Source organism: Schistocerca serialis, chromosome 2, assembly GCF_023864345.2.
Source record: "Schistocerca serialis cubense isolate TAMUIC-IGC-003099 chromosome 2, iqSchSeri2.2, whole genome shotgun sequence".
Classification (NCBI taxonomy): Eukaryota; Metazoa; Arthropoda; class Insecta; order Orthoptera; family Acrididae; genus Schistocerca; species Schistocerca serialis.
In genome coordinates, this window is record NC_064639.1 from 344348148 (window position 1) to 344361453 (window position 13306).

The 13306-nt window shown below is 39.9% G+C and overlaps 2 non-coding genes across 2 annotated transcripts; one reads left to right on the plus strand and one right to left on the minus strand.

Annotated features, from left to right (window-relative positions):
* Positions 1–866: 866 nt before the first annotated feature.
* On the minus strand, positions 867–941 carry Trnat-cgu (transfer RNA threonine (anticodon CGU)). Its single transcript has one exon. It is a non-coding gene; the product is annotated as a tRNA-Thr (tRNA).
* Positions 942–1428: 487 nt separating this feature from the next.
* Positions 1429–1503, plus strand: Trnat-ugu (transfer RNA threonine (anticodon UGU)). The gene has a single exon. It is a non-coding gene; the product is annotated as a tRNA-Thr (tRNA).
* Positions 1504–13306: the final 11803 nt, after the last annotated feature.

Genomic DNA, 13306 nt, shown 5'->3' on the forward strand with positions numbered 1-13306 from the left:
TTTGAAGACAAAGAGTCTATAGCACTAGTACTCTGTGACCTTAGTAAGGCATTTGACTGCATCCCACATAATGCCCTGCTCAGAAAGCTAAAAACATATGGTATAGGGGGATCTTGAATCCTACCTGAGAAACAGATGACAGATTGTCTCCGTGCAAGGAGCTGATTCAGGTGAGAAGAAGCTACAGCATGGTGTGCCACAGGGATCGGTAATAGGGCCCCTGCTGTTCCTTATCTTCGTAAATGACATAGACTCCAATGGGCACACCTTGCAGTTTGCGGATGATACAACCTTGTTCTCAAAAGGAGAGAATGTTCGACAGGCAATCCAACAAGCAGAAGTCGTGTTCAATGAAGCTAAGGCCTGGTTTATCATGAACAAAATGAAAATTAATGAAGAAAAAACTCAGATGATGATATGCAGCCTCAGCAGTACTGAAGCACTGGGTAATGCAGCAGATGTTAAATTTCTGGCCTTTCTCATTGATACCAAATTAACCTGGCAACAGCACACCAAACATGTATGTTCCAAACTTTCATGGGTCCTGTACCTCTTGGGGAAACTGAAAAGTATAGTACGAGAACAGTACCTTCTAACTGTGTACTATGCAATGTTCCACAGCCACACCAGTTATGGGCTGTTCTGGAGCCATTCTGCAGGCTGCAAGAATGTGCTTTTACTGCAAAAGAAAGCAATGAGGATCATTACTTCAAGCAAAAAAACAGACCACTGTAAACCACTTTTCACCGGGTTAGGTGTTCTGACTGTTTACAGCCAGTATATATTGAACTGAAATGATAATTAATTGGACACCCTAGCTGCAAGCAGGCGTTGATACACTTCATTGGGGACATGTTGAAAATGTGTGCCCCGACCGGGACTCGAACCCGGGATCTCCTGCTTACGTGGCAGACGCTCTATCCATCTGAGCCACCGCGGGCACAGAGGATAGTGCGTCTGCAGGGACTGATCCCTTGCACGCTCCCCGTGAGATCCACATTCCCAACATGTCCACAACACTACATTCGTAGTGCGCCTAATAGATATTTGCCCATCATACTCATTACTCGTGGCAGATTAATCTACCAAGTCCCGTACGAGTTCGGGCATAGCGTGTCCAATTAATTATCATTTCATTTCTAGCAAAGCTGCATGGTCATCCACGGTAACTGTTCTTTCGGGAACAGATTATACCGTCATATATACAGTTAAAAATATGGGTTCCCGGCCTTTGACCTTCTTGTGCGAACGCACACGCTATGCCCGAACTCGTACGGGACTTGGTAGATTAATCTGCGAAGAGTAATGAGTATGATGGGCAAATATCTATTAGGCGCACTACGAATGTAGTGTTGTGGACATGTTGGGAATGTGGATCTCACGGGGAGCGTGCAAGGGATCAGTCCCTGCAGACGCACTATCCTCTGTGCCCGCGGTGGCTCAGATGGATAGAGCGTCTGCCATGTAAGTAGGAGATCCCGGGTTCGAGTCCCGGTCGGGGCACACATTTTCAACATGTCCCCAATGAAGTGTATCAACGCCTGCTTGCAGCTAGGGTGTCCAATTAATTATCATGTCATTTCTAGCAAAGCTGCATGGTCATCCACTGTAACTGTTCTTTCGGGAACAGATTCTACCGTCATATATACAGTTAAATATATTGAACTGCCTCTTCCACATAAAGAGAAACCATGATATTTACATCTGACTGTTTACAGCCAGTATATATTGAACTGCCTCTTCCACATAAAGAGAAACCATGATATTTACATAAAGAGACATGAAGTTCACAAGTACAGCACTCACAACAAAGACAGTATTAACATGCCAAGGTGTTGATTAGCAAAGACACAAAACAGCTTCCCAATGGTGGCCCTAAAACTGTTTAATGCTGCTGATCACATTCAGTCTTTACCATAAAACTACTATTCTGTGTAAGCTGAAAGAGCAACCCTTCTACAATATTGGAGAATTCTTCTCTGGTAATAGCATAGTGTTTACTTGAGCTGCAGCTCAGTTCCATGACTCCATCAGCAACCGTTATATTTAATTTCATTATATACTTGAATCTATTTTATAGTTGTGATATTATTGTAATCTAATTTATAACTTAAATATGTCTTGTGGTACTAAATTACTATCATAGCAGAGTTGTATTCATGTATTTTGATAATGCTGTATCTTGACGCTGTCTGTCCAGCTGTGGCTGGTGAATGACAGAGAATTGGTAATGAAAGGTAATAAAAAGTAACTACTTTTTAACTTGTGGGTTATTTTGCGAAGGACAATCTTATTCTTACATTTAACTTTCTTTACGCAGGGGTTGGTGGCTTTGAACTCCGTGAATAGTTAGGGTCAGTGTCCTTTTTTCTTTTCAGTGCCCAAAGTCTCAATGGGTGGTCACGTGTTATTGCATTTTCCTGTCTTTTGCTATAAAATTATCGTATCCTGCAGAATTTTTGGGTTTGACAAATTGCATTGTTTTAGCCAGTTTTCAAAGTTTTGTGACACATCCTTGCACTTTATATTGCGTTTTTGTGCCAACAGTGTCATAATTTTCAGGTGTGGTACCATATCAGTTGCTAATCCAGGATGACACAGACTGGGAGGGTCAACATCGCCATCATTTTCCCTTGGTTCTTGTCCATGTTTTCTACACATGAGCCATACATCCATCTGCAAATTGCGTTCATTTTCTTGGAGGTGATGGCTGATAAGATGAATCGCTGCTCCCTGGAAATCGGCGACTGGTGTCATTGGTTCATCCGTCACTCCCATGACACTATCATTTTCTTCTTATGACACCTTTTTGTTTATTAAGAGTTTAATAACCTCTGCTGTTACAGCACCCTCTTTTGCCAACTGTTGCTTTATTTGTTCATAAATAACACACTCTTCTCTTGTAGGTGCATCTTCTACAGTATCAAAGCTCTCCACCAACAGTTTTACAGTTGCTGCTTGTCTCATTGTCCAGGGTGTAACACTCACTTAGTCTGGAAACACACTTTCATGGCACAAAGTTATTCTGATATACTCTAACAGCAAACACAAACCCAACTGACTTATTGTGACCACTGTGCTGCTTGCAGAACTATATGTAAACAGAGGGCTATTCCTCCCTTTCCTGTCAATACCACTGCCGCATAACAGCTAAAATTTTAGAGTTTTTCTTTCTAGTCAGTAACAAAACAAAAATAGTTTTGTCCTGTTCTTTGCAACAACCACTATGACTTTCCCTTGTTGAGTTTAGAAATACTGGTTGTTGTGCTGTAAAAGTAGAAATTCATTGGAAGTCACAGCATACTGGGTTCCAACTACTGGTTTTGAGTCATCTTTGAAATAATTAGACACATTGTTGCATTACCTGACAAAAAAATTAATCACCCAGAAGACACAGTTGGATGTCAATGTCACTACATACACAAACAGACTGTTGGCAGGTTGATAAAAAGTTGCAATTCTCTGTGACAAGTAGAATGACTGTCGGAGTGTGTTACTGTTGTTTGTGTTTAATTTTGTTATTCATTATAAGAATCAAACACATGTAAACAGAACACTAAGTATTCTTCCACGATTTCCAGAACCTCATCGGATTTTGGTTCACGTCGAGCGGAAGCCAAGCTCAGGGTTGCCATTGGAAATCAAGGAATATCAGGGAATTTCAATGACATCAGGGAAATTTGGAAAAAAGAAAGCTGTAAAAATCTCTTTCTCGTCTCAGTAGATGGTTTATTTACTGAGGTGTCCTACACCATCACTGGCTGGGTGCAGCTGAGTACGTGTGCTGCTTCCCCACTCCCTCATTCCTACTGCTTCTCCCCTTCCTACCACACCCATCAGCTTGGCAGTCAGTGCTGCCGCCAATTCTTGCCGCTAGCCTAGCAACAGCCAACAGGAGGCAGGGAGGCATGAGGAGTGGTTTGTTTGGATCTGATTCCCAGAGTCTGTAGACACAGTGACCAGAGACAGCAGTCATGTGTGCATGAGTTGTGTCTCAGTGACAGTGTGAATGTGTGTGTGCCCTCTTTTTCTGACAAAACTACGACTGAAAATTTAGTTGAGAGAGTGTGATTGTCTTTTCTATGTGCCTGCCTGTGACTCAGCAATCATCTTTGCGGTGAGTTGCCACCTGTCCTCACTCTGTTGTTACTGAGTTGCAAGTTTTATTGTTATAGGAAATAAACACACTAGAGGTTCTCTAACCGTGTCTGTTGCATTGGACTGCCTTTCACCTATTCTACCATTACATAATGGATGAACATTCTTTTAGTGTAGGTAAGTTCCTTAACTATTTATAGTTGCCGAAATCTCATTAGGCTATCTTTAAAGTTGCGAAAGCCCTTATTGTCTTGAGATTGATAGAGTCTCATTCTCCTAATGTATCAAAATAGCAATTTTATTTATGTCATCAGGAGCCAAATATACTGAAGCTGAAGTTCACATGCCTATATTTCTGCCAACACACATACATAATCTGTATCTCTTGCATTATTAAAACTCACTAACAGTATCTGTAACAATTGGTGAAACATTTATAGCCACGTTTGTTAAAATGTATTGATATCCACAGAATGGTTAATATTTTTTCTGCGTGTGAATATAAATGCCTCTGGAGCAAACTGCCTTCATTATTTATTTCTAATTTTGTTATAACTTTCTGAAACTGTCTCCTGTTACGTCTTTTCCACTATTTTGTTGCACTTTTATTTAGCTTATCTCAGAATAAATGTTTCAGTGTAGTAATCTAATTAATTTAAATTTCTGAAAATCACTGTTTTAACTCTTCTGGTACATATGTTAATGACATGCATTGTTCTTTAGGAAGCTGAGGCAGAAGGCAACAAGCAAATTTCTCATGAGGCATCCCATCGCTTGAGAGTCAACATGTACAATTTAGGAAGCAGAGTGCTGAGTGCAGTTATGGATGTATTTTCATATGGGTCACGTTCAACTATTCACCTGCTGAGGCTTCTGATAGCTGCCCAGAAGATGCGCAAGAGGCTTACACCAGCTGTGCTTCCACACAAATTTTATTACACACTACGCAGTCTGCTTGATTCCATAAATGATGTTGCTATAAAGCAACTAGCTGTCTCTTACGCCAAGTATGTAAATATGTCATGAATTTTGTTTTAAGATTTAAATATAATGTTTTATAGACTTAAGACAGAAACTTTAAGCAAGTACAGTAAATATTGATTTACAAAACGTATCCCTCAATCATATGTTTCTATTGTCTTAACACTATTCTTACCAGGAATACTTTGTTATATTTATTTAATCATGTCTGAGCTGCATCTGTAATTAATTAATAGGCTATATATACTAGACTACAAATACATATATATATTAATGATCTTCACATATCGTAAGTCATCATTATTGTCAATAGCAAGGCTCATATCTCTCTCCAGTGTGCAGCACACTTCACTGCAGCATCGTTGGCCAACTGCAGGTCTTGGAAAGTGCATGGAGCCAGCAAGGATGGACAGGTCAACAGGTCAGGGCTCTTCTTCGGCGTATCTCCATTTGAACAAGTTATCCTTTGATCTTCTCATTTGACACCTAAGTCTATTTAGGCCCTTCCAGACTCTCGATTCCAATTGTGATCCAGCGAGAAGTTTTTCTTTAACGTTCCAACTTTTCAGGCTGCCTTTATCCAACTTCTGTTACCACATTTATTCTCTGGTCGTAGATTGACTTTCATTTAGTGGACGTTCAAGTTTTATGATATCTTCCCTCGATTTAATTCTTGCCACCGCTGGCTGATGTACGTACAGGGGATGTCTTCTATCTTCGCACTGCCTGCTTCGTTCGGTCATCACCAATGTTTGCCATCTGATCTGCGTGGGGGGGGGGGGGGGGGGGGGGGATATTCTAGAACACATATAAAGGAGATCATGGTTTGTTGTAGGCTTCAGGCATCCCATAAGTAATCGACATGAGTCATTCAGTGCTGCATCTAGCTTCTGGGCATGTGTTGATCTTCTCCATACAGGGCATTCATATTCAGCTGGAGCAAACCACAATGCCAGGGATGATGCATGTAGAATTTCAGGATTTGCTCCCCAGTGTGAGTTGGTAAGTTTGCGGTTTATATCGCTCTGTGAGTTGACTTTCGCTCTAGTTTTTTCTACAAGTTTCTTGTAAGACAATGTTTGATCTAACGTGACTCCCAAGATAAACTGGGTTTGGACAGTGTTTAAGTTTAATTGAGTTCCATTCCAATTGTAATTCTCTGTTTGCTCCCTTATTGTTCAGATGAAATAAAAAAGTCTGCGTCACTGCTGGATTTGGTCGAAGCTGGTTCCTGTTGTAATATTCAGTTAGAACTTCTAAGGCATCTGTTAGATTTCTCTCAATCTGTTTGATTGATCTGGATTAGCAGGCAATGGCTACATCATCAGCATAGATAAAACTTCTTGTTGTTGATCCAGTTGGTTGGTCATTTGTATACAGATTGAAAAGTAGAGGGGACAAAACACTACCATTCTTCAGGCTTCCAGCGACTTCTTTGCTCTTGAAATTCCACATAGTATCTTCTGTTGGAGATCAGTGTGGTTTATCGTGTCGTATGCTGCTGATAAGTCGACAGACACCACACCAGTTTTTTCTCCCTTCTCAAAACTGGGGTCTGTGTTTTGAGTTAGACAGAGGACTTAGCCAGTGCAAGACTTACCGGGTCTGAATCCTACTTGTTGTGGAATGATTTGGCTTTCTAGTTGTGGTCCTATTTTATTCAAGATTAGATGTTCATATAGTTTGCACAGCAGGGATATTGGACGATAGTTCTTAGCATCATCTCTTGATTTACCTGGCTTTGGGATAGCTACTACTTTCACCTTCAGCCATAGATTAGATACCGTCTTTTTAGACCAGCAGAAAGTATAGAGTTGTAAGAGCCATTCCTTAGCTATGGGCCCTATATTCTGTATAAATTCATTAATGACATCATTGGGACCATGGCCTTCCTGGGTTTCAAGGAACTGATAGCAGCTTCCAATTCTGTTGAAGTGAAGTATGACCTACGTGGTATTTCAGCAACTTGTTGCCTCTTATACGAGGTGGCAATCTTGCTGTTCCTGGTTGCTTTACCATTCAAAGTGAGCTGATGTGCGATTTAATCAGCTGTCATGAAAACCTGATCCTTGGAAGCTGCTGAGTTGCTAGACAATCGTTTTATGAGGTTCCAAGCTTTTCTGCTACTATGCTTCATGTCAAGATTCTCCAACATATGTTTCCTGGACTCTTGTCGGTCTTTGCTTATAGTTTCAGTCAGCTGATCTCCAAGTTTGTTATATGATACTTGTTTATGTAATTCCTTTCTAAAGAATAGAAAATCTAATGCAGTTCAGTAATCTGACATGCTGGCAGAAGGTTCACAAAATAATGTGGCCTGTACATGCACAGACGGTGTTGTAGGGGAGGGGACAATGGTGGCGATGGGGGTTCCACTGTGCAATAGGTGAGGGGAAGGCTAGTCACAAACAGGATTGGCAATCAACAGCTAACGAATCTGTAAACAGTCTTATTAATCAATTATACCAGTACAACCAGTAATTTGACAAGTCATTCATTTCTTTTTAAAACACATGGCATTACAGGATTATGCTAAAATTCAACAAAGAAATGATTTTTTGCTTGCTTGTTAACCTTTCTTCTTATTAAACAAGTAACTGAGGACAAGTCAAGTCAATAGCTTAAGAAAAGCTCATTCTCGAAATAAAAAGAAAGTGTAATTTCTTCACTTACATGGCAAATGCACACTAATTCTCATTTCACTAACTGCCTACAGTCATAAAATTACATTATTTTACTGAAAAAATCTGTAGTTACTCAGATACTGCAGCAGATTGGATATTTCACTTCTTAACTATATGGTGAAATATTTTTCTCATTGCCTGATACCATTTGCCAAAAACTAGTTTGCTATCTCAAATTGTTTATGAGATATGAGGGCTGAACACTAAGGACAAGAATGCATTTCAAGAATGCATTTTTACACATGGTAGGCCAAGTTATTTAGTGCAAGCTCTACCACTTGAGCTTTGAAAGTTGTGTATTGGTTGTAAGATATTGAGTTGGAGTTATGTTGAGACCCTACTCACGCAATAGTTTTTTTGATTACGAAGACTGTAAGAAGTATGCTGATGTGTGAGCTAATGGTTTCAAAGCAGTGTGAGCAAATAATATTTCCTTGGTCTTCCAACTGTGTCAAGTGGTGTACTTCCATGAACTTAAGGTTGAGTACTCCTTAGCCATTGCAGACAGCCAAATAACACTCATCCAAAAGCTCATGGCATTTTGCTGAGTTTTGAATTTGGAGAAAAATCCAAATATTGCAAAGTCACCAGTTTATAAACTGGAATTTGAATCATCACAACAAATGAAAAATTGGAACTTTTTAGACTGCACTCAAAATTTATTTTACAGAACTTGGAACAAACACATGAAATAATGTGTCATCAGGTACTTGGAATCAGAGAAGTTCATTGTAGGCAAAGGCAGGTAGGTCATGCCGAGAAAACTTATTGCAGTCCAAGCACAAGTTTTGTGCCAGTGCTACCACCCCAAAGGGCAACACAAACACAGTACTTGAAGTTTGCACAGTCTTTTATGAAGAGCGTAGTGGTATCACTGTAAGATGTAGGCAAATGTAAATAGCAACATGGCTTCCGGTGGGCTATGGCTGGCTTTATATAGGTTCAGGCAACCAGCTCACACGGAACATGGCCACAGACATTACAATGGGCAGTTCACAACTCCTCAGTAGACAATTTTTTTTTTTTTAGTCATCCTACATCCTTCCTCAGTTACTTGCCAGATGTATTCCTATGTCTGTCTTCCCATTCAGTTTTTACCCTCTACACCCTATTCCAGTACATTTAAGGTTATTCCCTAATATCTTAATACATATCTTATCATCCTGACCCTTCTTCTTGTCAGTGTTTTCCATCTGTTCCTTTCTTCACTGATTCTGCAGAGAACTTCCTCATTCCTTATCCTATCAGTTCATCTAATTTTCAACATTCTGCAGTAGTACCAACATCTTTAACACTTTGATTCTCTTCTGTTTCAGTTCTCTCACAGTCCATGCTTCACAGTGCTCTGCTCCAAATGTACATTCTCAGAAATTTCTTCCTCAGATTAAAGACTATGTTTGATACCAGTAGACTGCCATAGTTCACACCATGTAGGAAGGCGGCCCAACTTTCAGCTGTTCTGCGCATCCCCCACCATTAACTGCTAGCAGCCAATAAAATTCATTCTTTCATTCTCTCTTCCAGCGGCTAGCCACAAGTTACAAACTGGACAGCAAGAATCTCTCTACCGCATGCTGTGCTGTTGCCATATTTTGTGACAACGCAGTTTCATTCACAGAGCGACCAAATTATTCATTGAGATGTCGATGTTGCTTTCTTGTAGCAGTATAGTTTTGAATGTTTATCTGTAAACGTTTTAGTGTGATTTTCAAATGAACATGTCAGGTGACGGCAATAAATTTGGAGTTTCCCACATGCAGTTGCAATTAAATTGCGTGCCTATGGAGTATCGTCTTAGCTGTGCGACTGGACTCGTGATTCCCTGTCAGAAAGGTCACATTATATAGTAATAGATGGAAAAATGTCAAGTAAAACAGAAGTGCTATCTGACGTTTGCAAGGAAGTGTTGTAGATCTTCTGCTGTTATTGATTTACTAAACAATTTAGGAAACAATCTTAGCAGCCCTCTTAGACAGTTTGCAGATGATGCTGTGATTAACCACCTTATAATGTCATCAGATGATTAAAAAAAAAATTACAAAATGATTTAGATAAGATACGAATCTGTATGGTGAGAGAAGTGACAATTGACTCTAATTAATGAAAAATCTGAAAGTCTCCACATGAGTACTAAAAGGAGCCCACTAAATTTCAGTTTACAGGATAAAACACACAAATTTAAAGGCTGTAAAATTCAACTATATACTTAGGTATTACAATTATGAATAACTTAACTTGCAATGATCGCATGGATAATGTTGTGTGGAAAGCAAACCAACAACTGTGATATCGGTGGCCTTCGACGTTGTCGGTCAGCATTCCATCGGGTTATTCACAGATGGTTAATTGTTTGTTTGTTCAGTGGCTCATAAATCTATTCTCCCACTGTAATGTCGAACAAATTGGCTTAAACTCATAATTCCTGCTGACACTGAAAAATGTGAAACATTCTGACCATTTTTACAGTAGTCTTGTGCACTAGTCCTTGCTACTAGTAATTCTTTTTTACTTTGAACCCACATAAGCGCCTTACACACATTAAAAACAAATTATATTAAGTAGAAGCAGTTTCCAAACCAATATAATGATTTTGGTTTGTGTTTGAAGTTTATTTTGTTGAGTATTACATTTTTTCTAATAATACAGTCCAAGTCGCAGTAAATGGCAATTATTGCAACCATTTTTGATGATTTAGTCATTAGACAGTCATTGTTTTGAGAAAAATTGTACTCGACATCTTCGCAAAGCTGTGTCAGCTGTTCTCGTATTACGACATCACACAGACAATTGCTGTACATCAGTGGACACAACCTCGAGACATGAAGCGAGATTCCTCACGTGTAGACGAGTAATCGAAATTGGTTGTAAAATGTATTGTTCCCTCATAGATTTGAACATACAATACAATGTGCCAAAGGCAAAAGATCCTGATTGTTGTCCACAGCAACACAGAGTTTGTTTGACCGCTCTTGCCACCACGCATGTGCAGACCTCATCCCCTCCACACTTCCCTATCGTCCCGCCTCTATGTGCGGAAGCGCCATCCTATGTGAAATGGGGTGTGGTCTGCTCATTACGTCCTCCTTGCTTTATCCATCATGGGTTATTTTACTTACAAGGTAGCAAGATTCCTTAACTTCTTCTTCATAATCACCAATTTTATATTAAATTACTAGTGTTGCTACTTTTTTCTGGTTTATTCTCAATCCGTATTCTATACTCTTTATATCAGTGGTTCCCAACATTTTTGAGCTGTTACCCATAAGTGGAGTTAGTTATTAGCTGCTACCCTCCTGTCCCGCCGTCATCAAAATTAGCGATTACCTCAACTTAGGAAACAAAAACAATTCCATTTTAACACTTTTATTTTTAAAAAGACAAATGATATTTAGTTGTAGGTGGTTTACTAAACCATGAACTAATGTCCCCTCCAAGAACCATGGGCCTTGCTGTTGGTGGGGAGGCTTGCGTGCCTCAGCGATACAGATAGCCGTACCGTAGGTGCAACCACAACGGAGGGGTATCTGTTGAGAGGCCAGACAAACGTGTGGTTCCTGAAGAGGGGCACCAGCCTTTTCAGTAGTTGCAGGGGCCACAGTCTGGATGATTGACTGATCTGTCCTTGTAACACTAACCAAACCGGCCTTGCTGTGCTAGTACTGCGAACGGCTTAAAGCAAGGGGAAACTACAGCCGTAATTTTTCCCGAGGACATGCAGCTTTACTGTATGGTTAAAAAGTGAAATGGATAGGTTAAAGTTAGATATAGTAGGAATTAGTGAAGTTTGGTGGCAGGAGGAACAACACTTTAGGTCAGGTGAATACAGGGTTATAAATACAAAATCAAATAGGGGTAATGCAGGAGTCGGTTTAATAATGAATAAAAAAATATGAGTGCGGGTAAGCTACTACAAACAGCATAGTGAACGCATTATTGTGGCCAACATAGACACGAAGCCCACGCCTACTACAGTAGTACAAGTTTATATGCCAACTAGCTCTGCAGATGATGAAGAAATTGAAGAAATGTATGATGAAATAAAAGAAATCATTCAGATAGTGAAGGGAGACGAAAATTTAATACTCATGGGTGACTGGAATTCGATAGTAGGAAAAAGGAGAGAAGGAAACATAGTAGGTGAATATGGATTGGGGCTAAGACATGAACGAGGAAGCCACCTGGTAGAATTTTGCACAGAGCACAATTTAATCATAGCTAACACTTTGTTCAAGAATCATATAAGAAGGTTGTATACATGGAAGAAGCCTGGAGATACTGACAGGTTTCAGATAGATTATATAATGGTAAGACAGAGATTTAGGAACCAGGTTTTAAATTGTAAGGCATTTCCAGGGGCAGATGTGGACTGTGACCACAATCCATTGGTTAGTAACTGTAGATTAAAACTGGAGAAACTGCAAAAAGGTGGGAATTTAAGGAGATGGGACCTGGATAAACTGACTAAACCAGAGGTTGTACAGAGTTTCAGGGAGACCTTTGGAGAAAAGAGAACCACTTGTATGAACATCAAGAGCTCAGATGGAAACCCAGTTCTAAGCAAAGAAGGAAAAGCAGAAAGGTGGAAGGAGTATATAGAGGGTCTATACAAGGGGGATGTACTTGAGGACAGTGTTATGGAAATGGAAGAGGATGAAAATGAAGATGGAATGGGAGATACGATGCTGTGTGAAGACTTTGATAAAGCACTGAAAGACCTGAGGCGAACAAGGCCCCGGGAGTAGACAACATTCCATTAGAACTACTGACGGCCTTGGGAGAGCCAGTCTTGACAAAACTCTACCATCTGGTGAGCAAGATGTATGAGACAGGTGAAATACCCTCAGACTTCAAGAAGAATATTATAATTCCAATCCCAAAGAAAGCAGGTGCTGACAGATGTGAAAATTACCGAACAATCAGTTTAATAAGTCACGGATGCAAAATACTAACGCAAATTCTTTACAGACGAATGAAAAAACTGGTAGAAGCTGACCTCGGGGAAGATCAGTTTGAATTCCGTAGAAATATTGGAACATGTGAGGCAATACTGACCTTACTATCTTAGAAGCTAGATTAAGGAAAGGCAAACCTATGTTTCTAGCATTTGTAGACTTAGAGAAGGCTTTTGACAATGTTGACTGGAATACTCTCTTTCAAATTCTGAAGGTGGCAGGGGTAAAATACAGGGAGCGAAAGGCTATTTACAATTTGTACAGAAGCCAGATGGCAGTTATAAGAGTTGAGGGGCATGAAAGGGAAGCAGTGGTTGGGAAGGGAGTAAGACAGGGTTGTAGCCTCTCCCCGACGTTATTCAATCTGTATATTGAGCAAACAGTGAAGGAAACAAAAGAAAAATTCGGAGTAGGATTAAAATCCATGGAGAAGAAATAAAAACTTTGAGGTTCGCCGATGACATTGTAATTCTGTCAGAGACAGCAAAGGACTTGGAAAAGCAGTTGAACGGAATGGATAGTGTCTTGAAAGGAGGATATAAGATTAAGATCAACAAGGCAAAATGAGGATAATGGAATGTAGTCAAATTA